Source organism: Bidens hawaiensis, unplaced genomic scaffold (assembly GCF_021521415.1).
Source record: "Bidens hawaiensis isolate Kalapana, Puna unplaced genomic scaffold, B.hawaiensis_p1.1 tig00027362_1, whole genome shotgun sequence".
In the NCBI taxonomy this organism is placed as follows: Eukaryota; Viridiplantae; Streptophyta; class Magnoliopsida; order Asterales; family Asteraceae; genus Bidens; species Bidens hawaiensis.
In genome coordinates this window covers 179890-204775 of record NW_027494438.1, presented here as the reverse complement: position 1 = coordinate 204775, position 24886 = coordinate 179890, and the positions used below count along the sequence as shown (strand labels likewise).

General features: G+C 38.3%; 1 pseudogene; it reads right to left on the bottom strand.

Moving 5' to 3' along the window:
• Positions 1-3885: 3885 nt before the first annotated feature.
• LOC143575407 (uncharacterized) lies at positions 3886-20093 on the bottom strand (annotated as a pseudogene).
• Between the last annotated feature and the right edge of the window lie 4793 nt (positions 20094-24886).

Below are 24886 nucleotides of genomic sequence, written 5' to 3'. Positions count from 1 at the left end.
CAAATGATCACTCGGATCTGTCATACCATTATACTTTCCCAAGTTGGTAGGAATTTTCACGTTCACAGGGAATGGTGCAGTAGCAATCCGCGGGATAAAATTGGACTTCTTCGCAAACGCTGCGGGTCGATAAGGCTTTGTAAAGTCCACTTCCGCATCACTGCAGTACTCGTATGTTTGATCATTGCCGGCGGGCGACTAGTCTCTTCCCGATCATAAGCTTGGCTATCCTCACTAAAGTAAATTGCTTCACCACGACGGTATGTGGGATACCTTTGACTTCAAGACTCATGACTCTGATCATACTTAGTTCTGCGGGATACCTCCCACATAACTGGACGACCTCTGTCTCGACGCCTAACTTCTACTTCCTCATCAGAATATACCTCCATTCTGATACTCTTCCGGATCTGGCTACGAAGAACTATTGACGGAGGAGATGGAGACCTTGACAGAACATCATCATAAGTTAGAGTCCTTGCACGATTCACTCATATTCAGCTGCAATCTTCTTCTGTTGGAACTTCAACCATTCTTCAATAGACAGTACCTTTTTAGATCTGAGGTTTTAACGAAGAGATCTTGCAGGAGGATTTCCATATCTGTCATCCAGATCTGGATTCTGACGAGTCCAGCGAACTTCAGTCGTTACACGTCCCAAATCACAAGGAGTAGGTCCAGCCATTGCATTCGGTCCATCAGAACGTCTAGTTACCACCTGAGTTTCCATATGAAACTGTTGAGAGTGACTCATGTCAACCAAACGATCAAAGCTTAAAGGTCTAGCAAAACACAGATGGAGCCAATGAAGAAACACGGAAGTAAACCCAAATAGGTTAGACCGATTGTTCCAAAAGATACAGCTCAAGTAACAAATAACATGTTGATACAAGTAAAAGCTCAAAAAGCCCGGTGACGGAAACCTGCAAAAAGAACACCATGAGCTCTTATGGGAAGGACATGAGTGGGGGTTTTCCCGTAACCACTCTACGGTGTGAGAATAAGTATTGTTCTTAAAGAGAGAAAGTACTTAAAGTAATTGATGTAATATGTGAAGTGTGAATGAATACCTCATGATGATTAAATGGGTATTTATAGCCGATGGGTAGGGGAATATTATTAGTACAACTGTTCCCTTCTATAAGATGCTCTTTGTAACAAATTGGACACGTGTCCGCTCCATGATAGGAAGGGACAACTGGCCATGTGCATGGTTATAACAACCTTGCCAGTTGTCCTCCTTTAATTGGTTATTACATCACGTGCCTTCCAAGAAAGGATCTTCACGTAAATCTTCTCGAAGGAAGTTGATTACAACAGATTTGTGGATGTCGCTCTTTTGTCATCTCGCGTATGATGGTAATGTCTTGCGGATGACTTCTAAGGGAGTCTTAAGTAGCTCGCGGATAGTGTTTGGAGCTTTACATCATTCTTTCTATGACTAGAGTTATGCGAGTGATGGCGATGTTCTGCGGGTGACTCTTGAGGAAGTCCTGAATAACCAGCGGATGATCCTTTAAAGGTATTTGGATCTTTTCACTACCCTACCTCTATACAACACTATATGAATCATAATAGTGACTACGTTTTGAAGATTTAGTTGTATTACAAAACAAGTCTATGTCGCAACCAATATTGTGTCGATTACACTATGTTAGCTTTGAGAGATATTATAAGAGAAGAATTAAAAAAAATCTAACATAGCCCAAAATTATATGACTTATGATACGAATCATGTTCGAGACAATAAAGTATATGAAAAGTTAATTTACCTTATGATAATGCAATCCAACTCTAAAATCACTTCGTGTTGATAACGTGTTGTAAAACTAGCCTAGTAGTTAATCAATAAGAGATTGACATGTATGGATAAAGATGGAGATATCAGGTTTATAATATAATGAAGTACAACGAGATGTATATATAGGAAAAGACAACCAGGAGAAAAAGCCTAATCTGTATTAGGTATTGATAATCACTATAATAATTATTCATAATACTTTTTGATTTTTTCCATCGGTATAATATATGGATTCTAAAGCTAACCCTTTTATATGATATCACGTAGGATCTAACACTATATTTTTTTATTATTTTCAAAACTATTTCTTTTACATATTTTAAAAGCTTATAATTAATCGAAACTTTCTTTAATTAAATGATATTAAGAGTGAGAAACAAACATCTATTTTTTTTAAAAAAAAAACGACTCTCTTACTAAATATTTTTCTATGACCATCATATTGATAAACTAGGATAGTGACACGTGTTACACAAGGGTGAAAATATGTCAATCATATATACGTAGATATCATAGGATTATTGAAATGCAAATGTCTAATATTATACTAATATTAGGAATACAAAGAAATTTAAAATAAATATAGGCACCACAGTATGCTATTTGATATAGTATCAATCAGTGTAAAATCAGTCATATTGACTTTTAAATAACCTAACATGGTTAAAATATAAATACAATGAACGAAAAAACATTAATGTTACAATCAATGAACATGGTAACATCAAGTTTTGATCTTTGTTATTTTTAAATACATTTACTTTATCTTCATTATAGAATACGATTTGAAAATAAAATGTGTTATATACAAAGTATTTATAAAACATTATGTTTAGTCACTCATCAATTAACAAAATCGTTAAACGATACATAAACCATTTAACATGACATATAACATATAAGAATTATTTACCTGGTTCTCTGCAAAACCAGAAGATGTTGTAAAAATATGTGTAAATGGTGTGAATGTAGAACTGTATAATATACAAATCATTAAATTGCTAAAATAATGGTCATACTAAAATCATTTATAAATAATTTATTGTGATAAAATGATTGTGACTCTAGAAAAACATTAATTAATGAAACAGTTAGTTGTGGTCAATGATTATGATTCTAGAAAAACATTAATTAATTCAAGTTAGTTGCGGTGATTATGACTCTAGAAATACATTAATTAATGAATTAATTGACAATTATATAAATGAAAATTGTATTAGGTGGCAGCATAGGTTGATGTTCTAGAAAAATGACATGTGTATAATTTTGTTTTAATTGTATAGATAAATAGAATTTAAGAAAGTTATAAATACTTTATTAAGGTATTAATTTTAAATAGTAATAAATGCATTCGTTGTTATATCATTTAACATAAAAATTATTAAATTGAAGGAATGGTAATAAAGAAATTAGTTAATTAGGTGGAATATGTATAAATAAAAATTAATTAGGTGGGGATCTCATATAAATGACATAGTTAAAGGTCACATAGAAACATTTATTGTTTTATATAGTAGTTAGATTTGTTCTCCACACTAGTACCAAAATGACTCCGAATAGACATCCATTTTCATAACCCTTTTAGAACTTACAAAAAACAATATATGGAAGGCGACAACCTTTTTTTAGGGCATGTTTAGGATTGAGTTTGAAAAATGCTTATTATCTTATTGGATTTTTCAAAAAGCCATTTTAAAAAGCCAGGTTTGGGGCTTTTGGAAAACTGTTTATTAACCCTCTCAAAAAGCTAAAATGAAAAAGATTTTTGTGATTGCCAAACATATTTTAACTTACTGGCTTTTTGAAAACACCAATAAGTCAATAAGCATTTTTCAAACTCAATCCCAAACATATTTTCAGAAGAACATATATGTTCAGTTCGAAATTGATCAAATAAATTCAAATCAATACAATTGTTCAGACTTGACCAAATTATTAACAGCTAAGGGTAAATAATTAGTCAGAAGTTGAGTGCTTTCAAGTTTCAAATGGGTTTAAAAAAGTGGGTTACATCACAATTGTCATAAGATTTATGACATTTTTCTACTACATAATCATGAACACATTTCCAAAAGATGTTTTTTATAACAATAAAAGTAGAAGAATACTTGGTCAGAAACATTCCCATTTATGAGTATATAAAGATTAGAAAATTTTAATTTCACAACATAATACATGATAGGATTAACTGCATATAACCATGGAGGATAGAGTGGAATCAGCAACTCCAATAACCAAACCACCCTTCTTTTTCAGCTCATTCAGATAACTTAGTGCTTCTTTTGTGATGACTTCCCCCGGTACAAGTAGTGGAACTCCTGGTGGGAAAGGGCATACCAACTCCCCACAAACTTTCCCAATACTTTCTTCAAACCTCACTTTTGCTTTACGTGCAAAAAAGGCGTCTCGGGGGCTCAGTCGCATGTAAGTATTCGTTTTGGTAAGAGGTTGTATGTTGTTTTCTTGAATTGAGTTGTTTGTTTTGGATAGATGCTTTAACCCTGAAACAAGTCTCGCAGTATCACCTTTATTGGTTCCTAGATTTACTACAAACAAACTAGAACGTGTCCCACCAAGTTCTGAAATCACACCACAATCTTTTTCTAATATATTGCTAGCTTCAAAACCAGATATACCAAGCTTCCACACCCCAACTGAAAGTCTTAAAGGGTCGGTCCCAAAAGTAGAAGAATTAAAGACAGTAATTCCAGGTATCCTTTCAACAATATATTTTGCTTCCATCGCTAATTCAACCGGTTTGTCAAAAATGGTTTGTGGGTATTCGCTAATTTGAGCCCTTGCAGCGTCTAAGGAAGCTAAAAGGAGATAGCTGGGACTTGTGCTTTGAAGGGTTTGAAGGCACTTACATATTCTTTCTCTATCTACAATCTTTCCACTCAAATGTAACATTGAAGATTGTGTGAGCGAGCCTAAAACTTTGTGGGTTGACTGTATGGAAATATCAGCCCCTTGATGAAGAGCCGAAAGAGGTAGCAAGCTTTCGTGAAAGCGTAAGTGGGCCCCGTGAGCCTCATCTACAATGAGTGGAATGTTGCGAGAATGACACAAGACGGAAATCTCTTCTAGATTGCTACAAATGCCATTATATGTAGGAGAAGTGATGAAAACGACCGATGCTTTCCGACCTTCAGCATCCAACTCTTTCATTGCCTTCTCCACCTGTCGCGTATGAAAACGCTACACTAGTTAAACAATAATGAATATTTTGATCATAATAATTATATGATTTTGAATAACAAGAAGTTTAACCAACTATCTTTTTATTTTTTATGTTTTTTTTGGTTTTATTCTCACTTACCTCTACAGTAGTTACACCACCGGCAAAGTCCCACTCAAAAAATCATATTCCGGGTTGACGTACTTTGGTATTGCACCAGATAACACCATACCAAAAAATGCAAATTTATGGGCGTTTCGTTGTATTATTAGTGTATTGCCTGGTGAACAAGTAGCCAATATAGATGCTTGAATCCCACACGTTGTACCTCCAACTAGAAACCATGTCTCTTCAGCTCCAAACAATTTAGCTGCTAGCTTTTGTGCATCCAGAATGGGACCCTTGGGTTCAAATAGATTGTCGACGGCTGGGAAAGTTGTAAAGTCGTGAAGAAAAGGTTGTACTCCAATGACATCAGACAACGAAGATGGAGCTGCTCTACCTCTGTTATGACCAGGAAACTGAAAATATGTAACGTTTTTCTCAGCTACAGCCTTTAGTATACTAACTAATGGTAGGTTTTCTATATCTTGAGCATCTGTAATAACCACACTATCATCGACAGGTTTTTTCTTTCCTGTCTTCTCGTAGTTGTTCCATGAAATTCCATTCTTTCTTTCCTACAAAATCATATAAATAAATCATATCTCAGATTTAATTGGTTGTTGATGGTTGTAAAGTTAGCCATCACTCAAACGTGGTTCTGGATTTGTAGCTCTCCATATTTGAACTTATTAAAATAATAAAAATGTGGGATAACGTGTTAGAAATTTAGTGAAAATGTGTTTTTTCACTTAATTTGAACACAAATAGTTATTTGTATCTTTAAACATTATAAAATTTTTACCCATTAACTTCAAAAGGATCCAATTACAAATGAGACGTAGGTAAGAAGACAACAAGCTTCGCCACAATCCCCTTATAGATGGCAAATCTGATCTTACTGAAAACAAAATTACAGTTCTTAGGAGTCAATATGTTATTGTCCACAACCCTTAATATTCTTTTAAAAAACGTAACAACATCTGGGGATTGGACCCAAATGTATCAAAAGCAAAATGAATGAATGTATGTTGATTCTCGGCACAAGCGTTCTCGTGCTTAGCATTATTTTCCGGAATATGCCTTTAATGCGGCATGCCTAACAACAAACCCTGTTTCCTAAGTCCGACAAGCGGGACACTCCAGTAAGGTTCACACGCATTCTTCCGCCTACCCATCCAAACACAAAATGTTTGCTGGCCAGAGAGTAGACCTATTATAATTATAATTTAGCACGTTCATGTATTTTTATATGTGAAGATCTCAACAAAAAACCATGTCCAAGATAGGGGTAAGATGAACGAGATATCAACGCTTTAAGTTGTGTGGTTGAAACATGAAAAATTGTAAAGATGGAGCTTGTCCCACGTTTGTGAAAAGATAGATCTTGAGTGGGTTTATAAGCGGGAGCTTTTAAAACAATCTATACCTACTTGTATATCAAGACACACTCAGTTTCGGGTGCAACGATGCACCCAATGCATCCTTAACCGAAACCTAGGTGAGGAGCATTTGTGTAATATGCCATTTTCATGATGGACTTAGGACTTTAACTTGCTTTAAAACTTTTGCGAGTTCATTTTTTTTTTGAAATTCGACTTTAAACTTTCTGGATACTATTTGATGAAGATTGAAGCAAGGTTAGCGTCATCGGTATCGAATTAATGAATAGACTAATTTAATTTATTGTCATTATCATTTGAACAATCGTTAATCGATTCTAAAATCAACAAAGTTTGATTTTTTCAACTTATAATAAACAACTTCCTTTTCAGAGGATTGATTTTGATTATGTGATTTCTTTATTCGATCTTTCTATCCAACTAGGTACACCCTTCCAATCTCTCTCTCTCTCTCTCTCTCTCTCTCTCTCTCTTGTTTATTTTTTATTTCCTCATGATCAACACCTTTTATTATCTTTCTCTATTTGTTCTTCCTTTTTGTGACTGACCTGTCTTCCTTTTCTCATACTTCACTTTTACACATTCCTTCTTCGTTTCATATTAATTTTTTTGTCTACTGTAATACCCGTCAAAATTTCGTGTTAGGATGTCTGCTTTTAAAAGTAAAGGGCCAAAGTGTAAATACCCAACACAAGAAATTGATGTAAATAAAAAGTCGATGTTATGTAATTATATATATATATATATATATATATATATATATATATATATTCATTCTTTGCTTCATATTAACCTTTTGTGTCTACTGTAACACGCGTCAAAATTTCGTGTCGGAATGTCCGTTTTTAAAAGTTAGAGGGCCAAAGTGTAAATAGCCAACAAAATAAATTGATGTAAATAAGAAGTCGATGTTTTGTAATTTTATATATATATATATATATATATATATATATATATATATATATATGTATATAATATTATGGAATGAATAAATAAATAAAGTATCATCTTTCAACACCTTGTATATCATTATCCTATGTCATGAGGACACATGTAAGACCCTTAAGTATTTGGTGGGTCTTGGGCATTTTTAAAAAAGTAAAGAACATAGAATGTAGACAATGTTACAATGTCTTCCCGTCTTTATGCATTGAAGCGCCCAAAGATCATGGAGATTTAAAAGTGCTCCATTAGTACTAGGTTTGGTAAATGTGTTACTTAGGAGGAGGTGAATGTAGCTGATTAAAGGATATTTGAGGTCAATGCTTTTGGAGACTCTTGGGTTATAATTATCCCCACTGTGTGGTGATAACATTTCCCAAGCGTCTTTTCTCATTTGTCCTACAAAAGTGTGTGGTCTTCCAATCTCATATTGGAACGTGTGGGTTGATCTGTACCACATATTAGTTGTGGTTTCTTCCTCAGTGTAAAGACCGATGTTAATCCCGAAATTGGTGAGGTCAGAGTCATGCAACACTCCTCCCAATCTTACTCTTTGCGTGTTTCATTCCCAAAGGCCATTCGGAGTTTGATTTATTTTTAGCTGGAATGAAGCTAAAAGTTCAATGGTTAATTCTGTTACTAATCGATCCGGATTTGAGATCAATCTCATCCACGGGCCTGTGATCATATTAATCATGCGATTATATTTGTCAACTTCCTCAAGTGTTCTTGAACACCCATAGAGGAAGTTGACGAATATCATCACATAATTGATATGGCTCGTGTGTTGCACGAATTCAGTGTTTTGAAGACTAGAATGTTCGTATCAACCCAGTTTCAAAACTTATATCAATGGGTTCGGATTTGGGCTGATTACTTGGGTGAAACTCGACCCGAACCGAAAATCAACCGAAATGGGCCAAAAATCGTGTTTAAACTCGTTTATACTAACATTTTCAAACCAAAACCTTGTATAAATAATACAAACAAGTTTAATCATATCAATTTGTCCTAATCTACCACGAGTATTGTAGGAACTTGGATCTAGGGTTCGGATTATACTCGAATTTGACAAGAAGTGGGTTGAGCCGAGCCCTAGAATGAGACTGGAACAAGTAACTTGGCATACCTTGATGATTGATCGAACGAATGGGTTGTGAAATCGCCCCTAGGGATCGGGAGGTGAGTTAAAATGTGAAAAATGGATGGTTTTAGGGATTAAAACCCGTTAGGTGTACTCACCACGACCGTGTTCAGCTGGGCACGGCCCGTGCTGACCAGGTTTGGTCCATTTTTTTCGTTTTTTAATCGTGTTTCGAACCATGGACTTGCTTCATGGTCGTATTTGGCTGAAAAAATTAGGTATGTTAATTTAAAACACAAGAACATGAAATTTCCTTGATGATAAGGGTAAACGAGTACACAATGATACACGGAAATGACATGGTTCTGGTTAAAGTGAGCATGTCCACTTTGCCCACGAAGGGCTCACAGATTTGTTTTCGGTTGCCCAGGTGGAGACTTCCCAGGAGGTCACCCATCCTGCAACTGCTTCCAGCTGAGCTCGCTTAACCGTGGAGCTCTCCTCTCTTCCACTACCATTAGGCACAAAACGTGTTGGTGATTTAAGAGGCAGAACATTTACTTATGAACCGAAGATCTCTCTTGTCCACGGCCGATGTGAGATTTCCCTAGGATATTACAAACACCCCCCCATTTGGACTCGTCGTCATCGATGAGGTTTTCCCCACCATCCAATCCTAGATGTAGGATTTGCCTAAGGTGTACCTCACGACACCCTCGGGGGCTCACTTTCTCCGATGAGGTTTGCCCCACCATCCCGAACAGCTCAAGAGTGGCTCTGATACCACTTGTAACATGTGACAATCGTCAATTTCAGGTTAACCCCGTTAACTCAACTCCGTCAATTCAAACTTTAAGATCGTTAAATCTATAACGCACACTTCATTACATTTAAACTAGGGTTTAAATGACGCTTAACACTTACTACATGTGTAGTCTTTCGGGATTTGCACCGAAACGCAAACGAGTTGACGCAAACGATTGATAAATAAACGAAAAACGTCAAAACAATAATTATGTGATAATTATGTGTTAGATATATGTGTGTTACTTGATTTTGTTATGTGGAATGTTAAACAAGAAACAAGAACCAATTAGTTAGGCTAGAGATGTAACACTTGAAAGTAGAGGGACTAGAGTGTAACTTGTATCATTATAAATATATCCTTAACTAAACTCTAACCTATTATTTTCTAAACCTACAAGACCCGATCGGCCTCCCTCCTTGCTCCCTCACAGCTGCCGTCCACAAACACCCTCACACAACCCTCAAATCAAGTGATTAATCCAAGAACTAGGTGCTAGGAAGGTATACTTGATCATCCCTTACCTCCTTGTTGTTTAATTTTGATGTTTAATGGGTTAAGTATAAACCCTAGGCAGCCGATTTTGGTTCATGCATATGGTTAATATGATTGTTGTTATTTGGATAATGAATTGATAACTAGATTGATGTTGTTGCATGATTCATTGTTGTCTTTGATTTGAGTTAAAACACAAACCCTAATCTTGTATGTATGGTGTAATTGAGTTGCATGGATAGTAGTATTAGTGTCTAGCATGTTATATGATTTATTTGTGATCCATGGCTAGTGAAATTGTTAAGTTTTGATGTGAACAGAATCTGGACAGAATGTATGTACGATGTTCAAGTGACTGTAACGAAGTGTAAACGTGAATATTGGTTGAGATTGTGGGTACTGCAGTAAACTAGGTTGAGTCTAGTTTTCATGAAGTATAAGTTTGTAATTTTTGGACAAGTATAAGTGTGCTTTTATGATTTTACAAAAACGTGGTGCAAAGCTGAGCTGCTAGACCTGCTGTTAGGTTATGTTGTAAATGTTATATCTCATGAACTACGAGACCAATTGGGTTGGTTCCACTTCTGGAAGTTGACTCATTGAGTTAGGAACCAAACCCAAGTGGTCTTGCATTTATTGGATTTTTCGTTTAACGGGAATTGCAAATAAAATTTTGTTGCGCATGAATCTGACTGATATGAGTTTGCTGTAATGTTTTGATCATTATGAGAAATCTATATGGAATAAAAATAAGATAAAATATGTTCTGGAAACCTAAGACATGTATGTTTCAGTGGTGATTTTTGGTGAATTAATTGAGATGATATGATCGGTGAAATAGTACAATCTTTCAAGTAGAAATTCTGTCACAGTGAAACTAGCTGCTGAGTTGTGTATAAATGCATGAAATATGATATTTCTTATATAATTGTTATGTTTTGACCAAAATACCCTTGCGGGGAATAGTTGCAAATTGATTGCCATGATTTGACCAAATTGCCCTTATGGGGAATAATGGCTAGTGGGCAGGTTTCAAGCGGATATGCTGGGAAATATCCAAAGTGCAACAGGTGCAACTATCATCATGTTGGCCAGTGTGACCGTGTCAAGTGTCAAAGATGCGGAAAGATAGGTCACCCAGCGAAAGAGTGTAGAGGAGACCTTGCGGCAAAGGGTGCTCCTAAGCCACCGATGACAACTAAGGGATGTTTTGAATGTGGGCAGGAAGGTCATTTCCGGAAGGATTGCCCCATGCTGAAACAGAATGACAACAATGGGGGTAATGGAAGTGGCAGTAATGGTGGAGGAAATGGCAAAGGAAGAGCGTTTGTGATTGGATCGGGTCAAGCCCGCAATGATCCGCATGTGGTGTCTGGTAAGTTCCCTGTAAACGATTGTTTTGCTTCTGTTTTGTTTGACACTGGAGCTGATAGGAGTTTTGTGTCGAAAGCTTTTAGCCAACTTTTAGACCTTACTCCAACCCCGTTAGACGCTAAGTTTCCTGTTGAATTAGCTAACGGTAAAACTGTAGTAACAACTCATATACTTGCGGGATGTAAGTTGAAACTGTCAGGTCATGTCTTTGACATCGACCTTATTCCTTTTACGCTTAGTAGTTTCGATGTCGTTGTCGGCATGGATTGGTTATCCGAGAACCGAGCGGAGATTATATGCCATGATAAGATAGTCCATATTACCACCCCTTCCGGCGAGATCATTTCGGTCCGAGGCGAGAGAAGCGGCATGACCACCAGCGTCATTACCCTTATGAAGGCACTGAAGTATCTACGAAAGGGTCATCCGGCAATTTTGGCGCAGATTGTTGAGAAACCCGCGGAGGAGAAACGAATTGAAGATATACCTGTTGTGCGAGACTTCCCGGAAGTTTTCCCAGAGGATTTGCCCGGACTCCCTCCTATTCGTCAAGTCGAATTCCAAATCGAGTTGACACCCGGTGCAGCACCCATAGCACGAGCCCCGTATCGGCTCGCACCGGCGGAACTTCAGGAGTTGTCCACTCAGTTGCAAGATTTGTTGGATAAGGGTTTTATCCGACCTAGCTCATCGCCATGGGGAGCCCCTGTCTTGTTTGTCCGAAAGAAAGACGGGACTTTCCGAATGTGAATCGAATACCGGGAGTTGAACAAGGTGACGGTCAAGAACCGTTATCCTTTACCCCGAATTGATGATTTGTTTGACCAGCTTCAAGGATCGAGTTACTACTCGAAGATTGATCTACGATCCGGTTACCACCAGCTGAGAGTGCGCGAAGAAGATATCTCAAAGACGACTTTCAGAACACGGTATGGTCACTACGAGTTTTCGGTTATGCCTTTTGGCCTAACCAACGCGCCAGCCGTATTTATGGATCTCATGAATCGAGTATGCAAGGCGTACCTCGACAAGTTCGTGATTGTTTTCATCGATGATATTCTCGTCTACTCCAAGAACGAGACTGACCACGAAGAGCACCTAAGGGTAATTCTGGAACTATTGAAGAAGGAACAACTGTATGCTAAACTCTCGAAATGTGAATTTTGGCTTCGCGAGGTTCACTTTTTAGGACTTGTGATCAACGAGAATGGTATACATGTCGATCCCGGTAAGGTAGAGGCCATCAAAAACTGGGAAGCACCTAAGACTCCGACTGAGGTGCGACAATTCCTAGGACTGGCTGGCTACTACCGGCGTTTCATCGAGGGATTTTCAAAAATTGCTCAACCCCTCACCGCTTTGACCCACAAGGGCACTAAGTACAACTGGGGTGACGCGCAAGAATCCGCTTTTCAACTGTTGAAAACCAAGCTTTGTAGCGCCCCTATTTTAGCCCTCCCCGAGGGAACGGAAAATTTTGAGGTACACTGTGACGCATCTATACAAGGTCTCGGTTGTGTGCTGATGCAACTCGAGAAAGTTATAGCCTACGCCTCTCGACAACTACGGGTTCACTAGAAGAACTACACGACCCATGATTTGAAACTCGGAGCTGTGGTGTTTGCTCTTAAGATATGGAGGCATTACTTGTACGGTACCAAGTTTACCATTTACACCGACCACAAGAGTCTCCAACATATCTACGATCAGAAGGAGCTGAACATGCGACAGCGTCGTTGGGTCGAGCTGCTTAAAGATTACGATTGTGCCATCAAGTACCACCCTGGCAAGGCCAATGTGGTGGCCGACGCCCTCAGCAGAAAAGAAACAGATAAACCCAGACGGGTGAGAGCATTGCAACTCACGATTCATGCCAGCTTACCCGATCAGATTCGCGATGCGCAACTGGAAGCTTTGAAAGATGATAATCTTCCGTCGGAACTCATGCGGGGCATGAACAAGCAACTTGAAACCAGATCGGACGGGGTCCGATATTTTGAGAACCGGATTTGGGTTCCATGATACGGAGAGTTGAGAACTCTAGTGATAGACGAAGCTCATAAGTCCCGATATTCTATCCACCCTGGCTCAGATAAAATGTATCATGATTTAAAGGCACTTTACTGGTGGCCGAACATGAAAGCCGACATTGCCACCTACGTGAGCAAATGTTTGACTTGTGCCAGAGTCAAGATAGAATACCAGAAACCATCTGGTCTACTGCAACAACCGGAACTCCCAATGTGGAAATGGGAGCACATCTCAATGGACCTTATTACGGGTTTGCCTAAGACACCGACGGGATGCGATACCATCTGGGTGATCGTTGACCGGTTGACTAAATCGGCACACTTCCTAGCAATTAAGGAAACGGACAAAATGGAAAGACTGACTCGCGTATACATGAAAGAAGTGGTGTCTAGACACGGAGTGCCTGTCTCGATCATTTCCGATCGAGATTCTCGTTTCACCTCGCACTTTTGGAAGTCGCTGCAAAGCGCACTGGGCACCCGTCTCGATATGAGTACAGCATACCATCCTCAGACGGATGGGCAAAGTGAACGGACTATTCAGACCCTGGAGGATATGTTGCGTGCATGCGTTTTAGATTTCGGAAAAAAGTTGGGAACCCCACTTACCCTTGGTAGAGTTTTCGTATAATAACAGCTACCACGCAAGTATTAAGGCAGCGCCGTTTGAAGCGCTGTACGGACGGAAGTGTCGATCACCACTCTGCTGGGCAGAGGTGGGTGACAGCCAAATCACTGGTCCGGAACTGGTACTCGAAACCTCGGAAAAGATTGTTCAAATCCGAAATCGCATGGCAGCAGCACGAGATCGCCAAAAGAGTTACGCCGACAAGCGCCGAAAACCTCTCGAATTTCAAGTGAACGATCGGGTGTTACTCAAAGTCTCACCTTGGAAAGGTGTGGTTCGCTTTGGGAAGCGAAACAAACTCAACCCACGATATGTTGGTCCGTACCGGATAACTGAGCGCATTGGTCCGGTGGCGTACCGACTGGACCTACCAACAGAACTCAGTGGCGTACACGATGTATTCCACGTATCAAATTTGAAGAAATGCCTATCTGATGAAAATCAAGTAGTCCCTTTGGAGGAACTACAAGTTGATGAACAGTTACGTTTCATCGAGGAACCAGTCGAAGTTTTGGATTGGGAAACCAAAACGCTCAAACACAGCAAAATTCCAATCGTTAAGGTTCGTTGGAACTCGAGACGTGGACCGGAGTTCACGTGGGAACGCGAGGATCACATGATGAAAAAGTATCCTCACCTTTTTGAAGGGCTAACCAAACACCGAAAACCGCGAAACCCGGCAAACCGTCAAACATCACCGGAGGTATGAACTAAATTTCGGGACGAAATTTCTTCCTACTAGGGGATGATATGACAAACTGAAAATTTTTCTTACTTTTTTTCAGACACTCATCACGACTTGACTCAAATTTTAGGGACGAAAATTCTTTAACATGGGAATGATGTGACAATCGTCAATTTCAGGTTAACCCCGTTAACTCAACTCCGTCAATTCAAACTTTAAGATCGTTAAATCTATAACGCACACTTCATTACATTTAAACTAGGGTTTAAATGACGCTTAACACTTACTACATGTGTAGTCTTTCAGGATTTGCACCGAAACGCAAACGAGTTGACGCAAACGATTGATAAATAAACGAAAAACGTCAAAACAATAATTATGTGATAATTATGTGTTAGATATATGTGTGTTACTTGATTTTGTTATGTGGAATGTTAAACAAGAAACAAGAACCAATTAGTTAGGCTAGAGATGTAACACTTGAAAGTAGAGGGACTAGAGTGTAACTTGTATCATTATAAATATATCCTTAACTAAACTCTAACCTATTATTTTCTAAACCTACAAGACCCGATCGGCCTCCCTCCTTGCTCCCTCACGGCTGCCGTCCACAAACACCCTCACACAACCCTCAAATCAAGTGATTAATCCAAGAACTAGGTGCTAGGAAGGTATACTTGATCATCCCTTACCTCCTTGTTGTTTAATTTTGATGTTTAATGGGTTAAGTATAAACCCTAGGCAGCCGATTTTGGTTCATGCATATGGTTAATATGATTGTTGTTATTTGGATAATGAATTGATAACTAGATTGATGTTGTTGCATGATTCATTGTTGTCTTTGATTTGAGTTAAAACACAAACCCTAATCTTGTATGTATGGTGTAATTGAGTTGCATGGATAGTAGTATTAGTGTCTAGCATGTTATATGATTTATTTGTGATCCATGGCTAGTGAAATTGTTAAGTTTTGATGTGAACAGAATCTGGACAGAATGTATGTACGATGTTCAAGTGACTGTAACGAAGTGTAAACGTGAAAATTGGTTGAGATTGTGGGTACTGCAGTAAACTAGGTTGAGTCTAGTTTTCATGAAGTATAAGTTTGTAATTTTTGGACAAGTATAAGTGTGCTTTTATGATTTTACAAAAACGTGGTGCAAAGCTGAGCTGCTAGACCTGCTGTTAGGTTATGTTGTAAATGTTATATCTCATGAACTACGAGACCAATTGGGTTGGTTCCACTTCTGGAAGTTGACTCATTGAGTTAGGAACCAAACCCAAGTGGTCTTGCATTTATTGGATTTTTCGTTTAACGGGAATTGCAAATAACATTTTGTTGCGCATGAATCTGACTGATATGAGTTTGCTGTAATGTTTTGATCATTATGAGAAATCTATATGGAATAAAAATAAGATAAAATATGTTCTGGAAACCTAAGACATGTATGTTTCAGTGGTGATTTTTGGTGAATTAATTGAGATGATATGATCGGTGAAATAGTACAATCTTTCAAGTAGAAATTCTGTCACAGTGAAACTAGCTGCTGAGTTGTGTATAAATGCATGAAATATGATATTTCTTATATAATTGTTATGTTTTGACCAAAATACCCTTGCGGGGAATAGTTGCAAATTGATTGCCATGATTTGACCAAATTGCCCTTATGGGGAATAATGGCTAGTAAATTGTTATTTGTTGACCAAAATGCCCTTACGGGGATAATTGCTAGTAAAGTATGTTATTAATACATGACACAAAAGTAATTGTTCACTCACGTATCGTATCACAATTGTACTTGTTTAAGTCACACACGATTCACAAACGAAACACGAAACATGTTACGTGCATAGGTATTATGTGCCGAGTCTAGAGACTCGTTAAACATACCGATACTTAGAAAATCTCTTTGTTATTTAGAACGCTAGAGAGCTTCTACGACGCGCATCACTTGGTGATCTAAATCGGGATATTCTTCGCAAACAGTGAGTTCACTTACCCCACTCTTAAACTGTTTTCAAACGTTTTTCACTTGAGGGAGATAACATACTACGATAAACGCATTTTCTGAGATAAACGCATATTTAAGATTTTGTTATAAATTATATATCACTTGAAAAGGCTAAGCGGCAAACGTAACATTTGAAGTCCCACACATCGAACCGGTTAATATTTGGAATAGCGAGTCACTGTTGAGTAGTACTACTGGGTTTGACAAACCCCACCCGACGCTAAGCTCAACTGGAGGTTGAGTGGGTGTAATTTTGGCTAACACTTACCATGGTCTGGGTTGACCTGGTGACGGGCACTTGATAAACAGTCAGCTTCGGTCTCGAACCACTTAGCGATACTTGTTGTATAGATTAGCTACCTATCGATATATAATTTGACGTAACACTATCTGGTAATGCAAAACACTTAAACGCCGTAACGTGGTTACGCAACACTTAAACGCCGTAACGTGGTTACGCAACACTTAAACGCCGTAACGTGGTTACGCAACACTTAAACGCCGTAACGTGGTTACGCAACACTTAAACGCCGTAACGTGGTTACGCAACACTGAAACGTCGTAACGAGGTTACGCAAAACGCTAAACGATTTATCTTATATAACTTGTGAACTCACCAACCTTGTGTTGACACTTTTAGTATGTTATTCTCAGGTAGCCGAGGCGGGCGCGCGGTTTAGGAGCATGCATTAAACGAAAATACTTTTGTTCTGCAAACTTGCTTTTAACAGTTATATTTGGTTTTAAGTCGTCCTGCGTGACGCAACTTTTAAACTAAGGTTTTACGCTTCCGCATTTCTTTGCATTTAAACGTTTTTCTTTGGTTTGATTATAACTAATGATTCTGATCCTGCCAGTTCACACCCTCTGACGGTAAAACTCCGTTAGTGGATTTTGAGGGTGTGACATAACATCCGGCCCCTCGCACCACAAGTATTGTCCGCTTTGCCCACGAAGAGCTAACGGGTTTGTTTTTAGTTGCCCAGGTGGGATTAATAGCAGGACGGGTGACCTCCTAGGAAGTCTCCACCTGGGCAACCAAAAACAAAATTCGTTAGCTCTTCGTGGACAAGAGTTATCCTTGGTTCATAAGTAAATGTTCTGCCTCTTAAATCACCAACACGTTTTGGGCTAAATGGTAGTGTTCGAGAGGAGAGCTCCACAGTTAAGTTTGCTCAGCTGGAAGTAGTAGCAGGATGGGTGAATTCCTGGGAACTCTACACCTAGGCAACAAAAAACAAATCTGTGAGCTCTTCGTGGGCAAAAAGGATAATATTGGTGGGGCGAGGGGATGGATAAACCAAAAACAAATCTATGAGCTATTCGTGGGTAAAGAGGACAATATTGATGGTGCGAGCGGCCAGATGTTACAAGGGGTACCATCTGCAACAACCCAGTTAACACCGCACCATAATATTGTCCTCACTGGCTGGGACGTACCACCATCGCCTCACGTATTTGCTTTTGGTTGCCCAGGTGGTCACCCGTCCTCATACTACTCCCACCTGAGCACGCTTAACTGTGAAATTCTCCTCTCACCCACTATCATTAAGCGCCCAAAACACGTTATGATGAGGAATGTATCCACCTCCTTATAAGAAGGCTTAGTTATCCTTCCCAACCGATTTGGGATGTCACAATCCACCCCCTTAGGGGTCAAGCATCCGCGTGGGACCTGGCACCACCGGTTAGGCACTGGCTCTGATACCACTTGTAACAATCGGCCCATCGCACCCCCAATATTGTTCGCTTTGCCCATGATGAGCTCACGGATTTGTTTTTGGTCGCCTAGGTGGAAACTTCCCAGGAGGTCACCCATCCTGCTACTACTTCTAGCTGAGCACACTTAACTGTGGAGCTCTCCTCTCGTCCACTACTGTTAAGCCCAAAACGCGTTGGTGATTTAAGAGGCAGAACATTTACTTATGAACCAATGATCTCTCTTCTCCACGTCCGATGTGGGGTTTGCCTAGGATGTGATAGTTCGGCCATGAGTTGCTCGAGGCTATTTTCTACAATTTCCATCCTTCGATCTACATGATAATGTTCCAAACGTAACGTTTTGACCTTGTCATGCAGCTCTCGGTTCCGCTGTTTCGCTGCCATGTTAACACTAACTAGCTCGCCAATTCTCTCGCGTAAGCATATGATTTCCCAAACTACATCTATTGACGCATCTCCTTGTCTTCCTTGGCCTCCATTCTCTCCTTTCCATGGCAAGTTCTTCATAAAGAGTATATGAAAAAGGGGTATGCCAAAAGAATGGTAAGTGATAGCCATTTATAGGCACACATGAGTGGGAAAACACAACCATGGTGACATAAACACGACCGTAGTAGTTGAGTGATATAAATGATAGTTTCAGAAAATTGTACGATTGCATATATGATTAGTTGTGACAGATGCAAGGTGACCACGACCCATGTTTAGCTCAACACGGCCGCGTTGGGTTTTCTCCCATGATTTTTCGAAGTTTCTCTCGTATAAATGTCATGATTTTGAGTGGACGGTTTACAGACTTATTTAAGTATTACTTAAAAACAATTTCAACTAATTACACTACGACCCTTGTACTTCTAGATGACGAGAGATTAATACTACATTCACCCCCTTAATCATGATCATCTTCTTCAAGATCTGCGTATGACAATGTTGGTTCCTTGTCTCCATCCCGGACCAAGTTTGCCTCATCTACCTTTTCCCAATTTGGACATTCACTCCTATAATGCCCAAGCTTATTGCATTTGTAACACCTTACGTGGGTCATATCCCATTGCACTCCATCATCACCTTAGCCTTTCGCTGACATCCGACCTTTCCCTCGTCCATGTCCATAGTCCTCCCGATTTGAGTTTCCACAACTTCAATGCTCACATATCTAGTGTTTATTCTTCCATTTTCCGTTTTCTTCGCTGAATAGTAACTTCCCAGACACATCTTCATCCCCAATTTTCTTCTTCGTGCGTTACTCGAAAGCCTTTAATCTCCTAACCGTCTCTTGAAATGGCATTGTGTTAAGATCAAGACACTATTCAATTGACAAAAAAATTTGAAAACACTTTTCTAGTATGATTCCCAAAAGTTTTCGAACCAATATTTTCTCATTCATTGCATGCCCAAGACTGCTTGCTTGTGTTGCGTCTTAACTGATCTTTCATGCATAGACATCGAGTGATTCACCAACATTCATTTTCAGAGATTCAAACTTTGACTCGAGGGTCTTAATACGCGCCTCCTTAACCCTATCAACTCCAACATGTCGAACCTTTAATGTTTCCCAAATTTCTTCCGATGAGGTAAGATTAGCAATTTGCTATACCATATTTACAGGAATTGCTTGGTATAGTAAAGAAATTGTCTTTTTATTCTTTATCTCATCGACTTCAGTCTCTGCATTTGGTTCAACCGCTTCATATATACCATGGACATTAAAGAACTTTAATTTTTATCGCTCAAATGGTATGATTTTTCTCGTTAAGGATCGGGCATTGGAAAGTCATTGATGTACCTCTATCCTTTGTTATTGCAACTTCCTTGTCTTTTGACTGAACCATCTTCCGTGTCTTCTTTTTCCTTATTCTGGAAAACTTTTTCTTTCCTCGAGTACTAATCTAATCAACTTTTATTTAACCCAAAAGTAAAACTGACCCCACTGATTATACTTGTACAATCTTTCTGAAAACAAGCATGGTTCTTTGGTCCACTAGTTCTGATCAAACCTGCATCGCGTTGAAAGTCAAACCTACCTAGTTAATGATAGTCAATCCCGCCTTCTGTGTTGACAATCAATCCTGCTTCCTTGCGTTGACAATCAAACCTACTTCCCTGATTTGATCCTGATCAATCCCGCCGCGTTGATAACCAATCCCGCCTTCTGCTAATGTTTAAATTTCCCTTTTACGTTAATCTTAATCCCCTGACCAAATCCCTGAACCATTGTTTTCCTTGATTTTGCCGGTCTCCACGTCGTAGGAAACACCACCATCGCGTTGCCTTCTTTCTGGTTCGTACCTAAATTAACGCCGATCACCACCACAAATCAAAACTTGATTTGTTGGACTTTGAAACCGATATTACACCACAAACCTTCAATCTATTTCCGAAGAAGTGCACTGGCAAGCTCAGTTCTTTAAAATTCGCAAGAAAAACGAAATTCGTCGGAAATTTGTTGTTGCCGTTTTTTCCTTTTCCAAAACATCCAAATATTATCGAAAACCACCGATGATAACCCATGTTGTTCAATTTTTTTCCCAAAAAGATCTACGGGAAAACGATCTTGCCAGAAACCTGCGTGTCAATATTTTTTGACCATAAATATTTTCTAATCACGGATTTAACCACCGTTGATCTCCAATTATTTAATCTGTTAATAAATTCTGTGAGAACATGACGCTCTGATGCCAATGTAGGCCCAAACTTGATATTTCATATTGAACTGATAAAGAAATAAGATGAACAATATGTTATGAATAACAATCTTCATTGATAACTTGAACTTAGATTGAATGATCTAAACGTTCTGATGTTGCCCCTATTTATAGATCACCAAAAGACATGATGATTAGGGTTGCAACATTTTATGTAACATCATATTTTCTTGTTTCAGTTAATAAAATAAGTTGTGAGTTACTATGAGTCGGGCTTGTGTTGGGTTAAATGATATGAGTTATGGACTTGGGTTAAAAAAAATAAATAAGAAAAGACCATCGGCTTAAGCCCATGATCCATAATATATAAACCATAAACTCATTAATTCATTCATTTCACATATTTCATACACCACCCAAAACACACACTTAAGCGCTCTCTCTCTCTCTAGTTTCTCTTTTTCTCTCTAGCCGAACCCAAGGGTAAACCGAGCACCAATCCAAGGTAATGATAGTATGATATTGTATGAAATCAAATCTGTTAGATTTAGTCACGAAACGACGATCCGACACCTTTAAACCGTTAAAGTTACGAGATCCGGGCGGAATCGGGTATAAGCAGATCAAAAGGTGAGCCTAGGGGTCACCGTAGCTCAGATCTGGATCGAACGGGATGAAAAACGGTGCAAAAAATACGCTTTTCCTGCCACTGCCCGGTTTTCCGGTGGTGACGGCGCCAAAAAGGCGGCGGGTACGAGGTTAACGAAATGTCAGAGAATGTTTCTGACATTCTCTGACCTAACCCTAATTTGTTAACGGAAGTTTAACGAACTAGCCTTAATTCGTGAATTGATTCATTAATGAAAGAATGACGAACTAGCCCCAGTTCTTTAAGTCCAATTCGTTATGATGATGACCAGTTCGTTAAGGTCCAGTTCGTTATGATGATGACCAGTTCGTTATAAGGTCCAGTTCGTTATAATAGTAAGTTCTTTATGAAGTAACGAATGGATTCATTCGTTATGAACCCCAATCGTTAAGGGACTGGGATGAATTGGAAGTTTGAAAGAATTACAGAATGGTCTCTGGACTTAGAAAAGAATGATTTAATTACAAAGAAGTTATCGAACTTTTTATGTTAGCAAATTAAATAATAACTTAAAATCCTAATAGTAAATGTGTTAAGACAGTTAATGAAAATAAAATTTTTCCATGCTGACCTGGCAACTCAACCCCATCCAGGGGCTCTGCCCCTTGGACCCTGCTAGGGGCTGCGCCTCTAGAACCTCGCTGCCAGGGGCGCTGCCCCCGGACCCCCGTTCGTTGAGGGTTATAATTAAACTAGAAACACGTTATGGGTAGCGATAGATAATTGATATGTGTAATTGTTATACAGTTAGTCGCGCACAACTAAAGAATAGAATAACCATAAACGGTGAACATAACCGCGTTCAGGTGAGTTTCTAGTCCCAGTCCTTGTTATGTTTTCGGGGCTTTGTGCATACTCGATGTGATAGTTAATATACTTACCTTAAATGTTAAGTGTATGCCATGTATGATTTGTATGTTATTTATGTATATCTTAAATGTGAATGAAAGCTTGTCGGTGCGTGAACGATCTTCGGATATTGCATGCACTGCCGGGTAATGGTTTGATTATATGATTGTTGTATATGATGAATGAATGATGTATGTACGAATGAGACTTACAATTACATATATAGAATGGTATGGCATGATAGTAGGAAAGATAGGGAGACCGGACCCTAATAATATCCGAGGATGGAGGGTACCGAACCCTTATAATATCCGAGGATGGAAGGTACCAGACCCTAATATTATCCGAGGAAGAAGGGAGACCGGACCCTAATAATATCCGAGGATGGAGGGTACCGGACCCTAATAATATCCGAGGCATGTAGGGCGAAATGCTCTTTATAATGTAAGGTTAGTTATGAATATATACGAAAGAATGATACACAGGTTATGTATGTAATGCGTAACTTCGGGCATACATATGTGTATGTAAAGCAAGTTATGTGATTAACTAGAACTCACTCAGCGTAGCTGACTTTTAGTATGCACGCAGTTGAGTAGATTGCGGCAGTTCGCTTGATGAAGACGCATGACATGGAATTGAAGATACTGGCATCTCAAGGAAATGTTATGATATTTTGAGACTATGTTTTATGTTTAAACGACTATGAACGTTTGCTAAGACAATATTTGAAAGTTATGTAATATATTATGTTGAAGATTTAATATTCCACGAAAGTTTTAATTAACTCTGGTAATAGAACTGTGTTTATGAGTAAATCCGACGTCCAATGTAGGGCACCGGTAACGGGGCCTTACATTTCAAGAACCATAAAACAATAAACACGTGTTTTGCAAGTTACAAACTTTACACATGGACACTCTAACCCCTAGACTTTACAGACTTGTTTAAGTATTACTTAACATACTTTCAACTAATTACACTACGACCCTTTTACTTCTTGATGATGAGTTATTAATACTACAGGCCTAGCTCTGATTTTATGAAAGTATCAAAATGAATTGGCTGATTTGTTATTCATGATTAGGGAGTTGTGTATACATGGTAAAACAAGAAATAAAAAATTATACCCTTAACTAAAGTGTATTCACAATAAATGCAAAACAAATTAAATATAAAATTTTCTCGGGTTGTAGTTTCAGGTTCTGTGGATCGTGTTTCTTTGGTTTGATAAATTTAAATCTAGAACCAAAACCTGACCCCAATCTCTCTCGAGTTATTTGGGTTCTGGGTTTATAAAATTGGGTTAGTATTCCAGTTTTGAGTATTTTACCTAGAAAACTAAATAAATAAATACATAATTGTAAATTTAAAGTGACATTATAATCATCTTCATTGGTAACGTAAATAAGCATATAATAAACCAAAATAATCCATAAACACAATCCGTATAATTAAATCATCTTTATTTTCACTTGTAGAATAAATTGAAGAACACTTGTAGAATACAACGAACTTGAAATCATTTTGTATAATAAGTATAATAAATAAGCGTATATAATTAAAAGTAGAATTTCCATAAAACTGGAAATAGATGGAATGTCAATCGAAGAGTTTGCGATGAATACTAAACGATTGAACCTATCACACACTAATAGTGTTAGGGAATAATTCAAAGAACAGTCTTTTAGGGTATACCTGAAAACCCCAAACGAGTAACAAGTAGCCGAATCAAATTAGGATGGTTCGAGTCTAGATTTGGTGAATTCGGGTTCAGGATCCATGGATATGAATACTTTCGGGGTTCAGTTTACAGTTTTTCGGGTTACGAATAAAATAATTGGACTTGATGATAATAGAGGTGGCACCCCAGTAGAATGGCACGATTTAAAATTGCTAGCCGTTGGTACAATTGGGCCAGAGAGATTCATATGGTTGGCTCAGTGGACGGGTTTAGATCGGGAGCCCATGTTGGTGGTGGAAACGGATCCCATACAAATTAACGATTGCATGCACACACAAACCCATTTTCCCACTTCTCATAATGTTAGCCACATGGGTTGTTTCTTTTCATTTTATCTATATGTACTATGCAGGAACGAAGAAATGACAAGAGTTTATGAATGAATATTTCTTTTGGTTAGTTTTTTCATTGGATAATCCTACTATACTATTAAAACAAATTAGTTTGGTGTCACATGCCCCTTGCTTATTGGACGATTGTCTTTCCTTCCAAAATTATCTTTCACTTCTCTATTTTTCTTACCAATTAAATAAATCAAAAATAAATTCTATTCCTAATAATTAAAATACTTAATGTATTCATTTAAGTCAATATACCGGTTTCTAATTTTAGATTTTAATCTACTTTTTTATTTTGAGAGTTACATATAATTTGCAATTAACAATCACTTAAAATAGGAACAAATTCATCAATAAATGAAGATTGTTATCTTTTTTTTTTTTAATGTTCACATCTAAT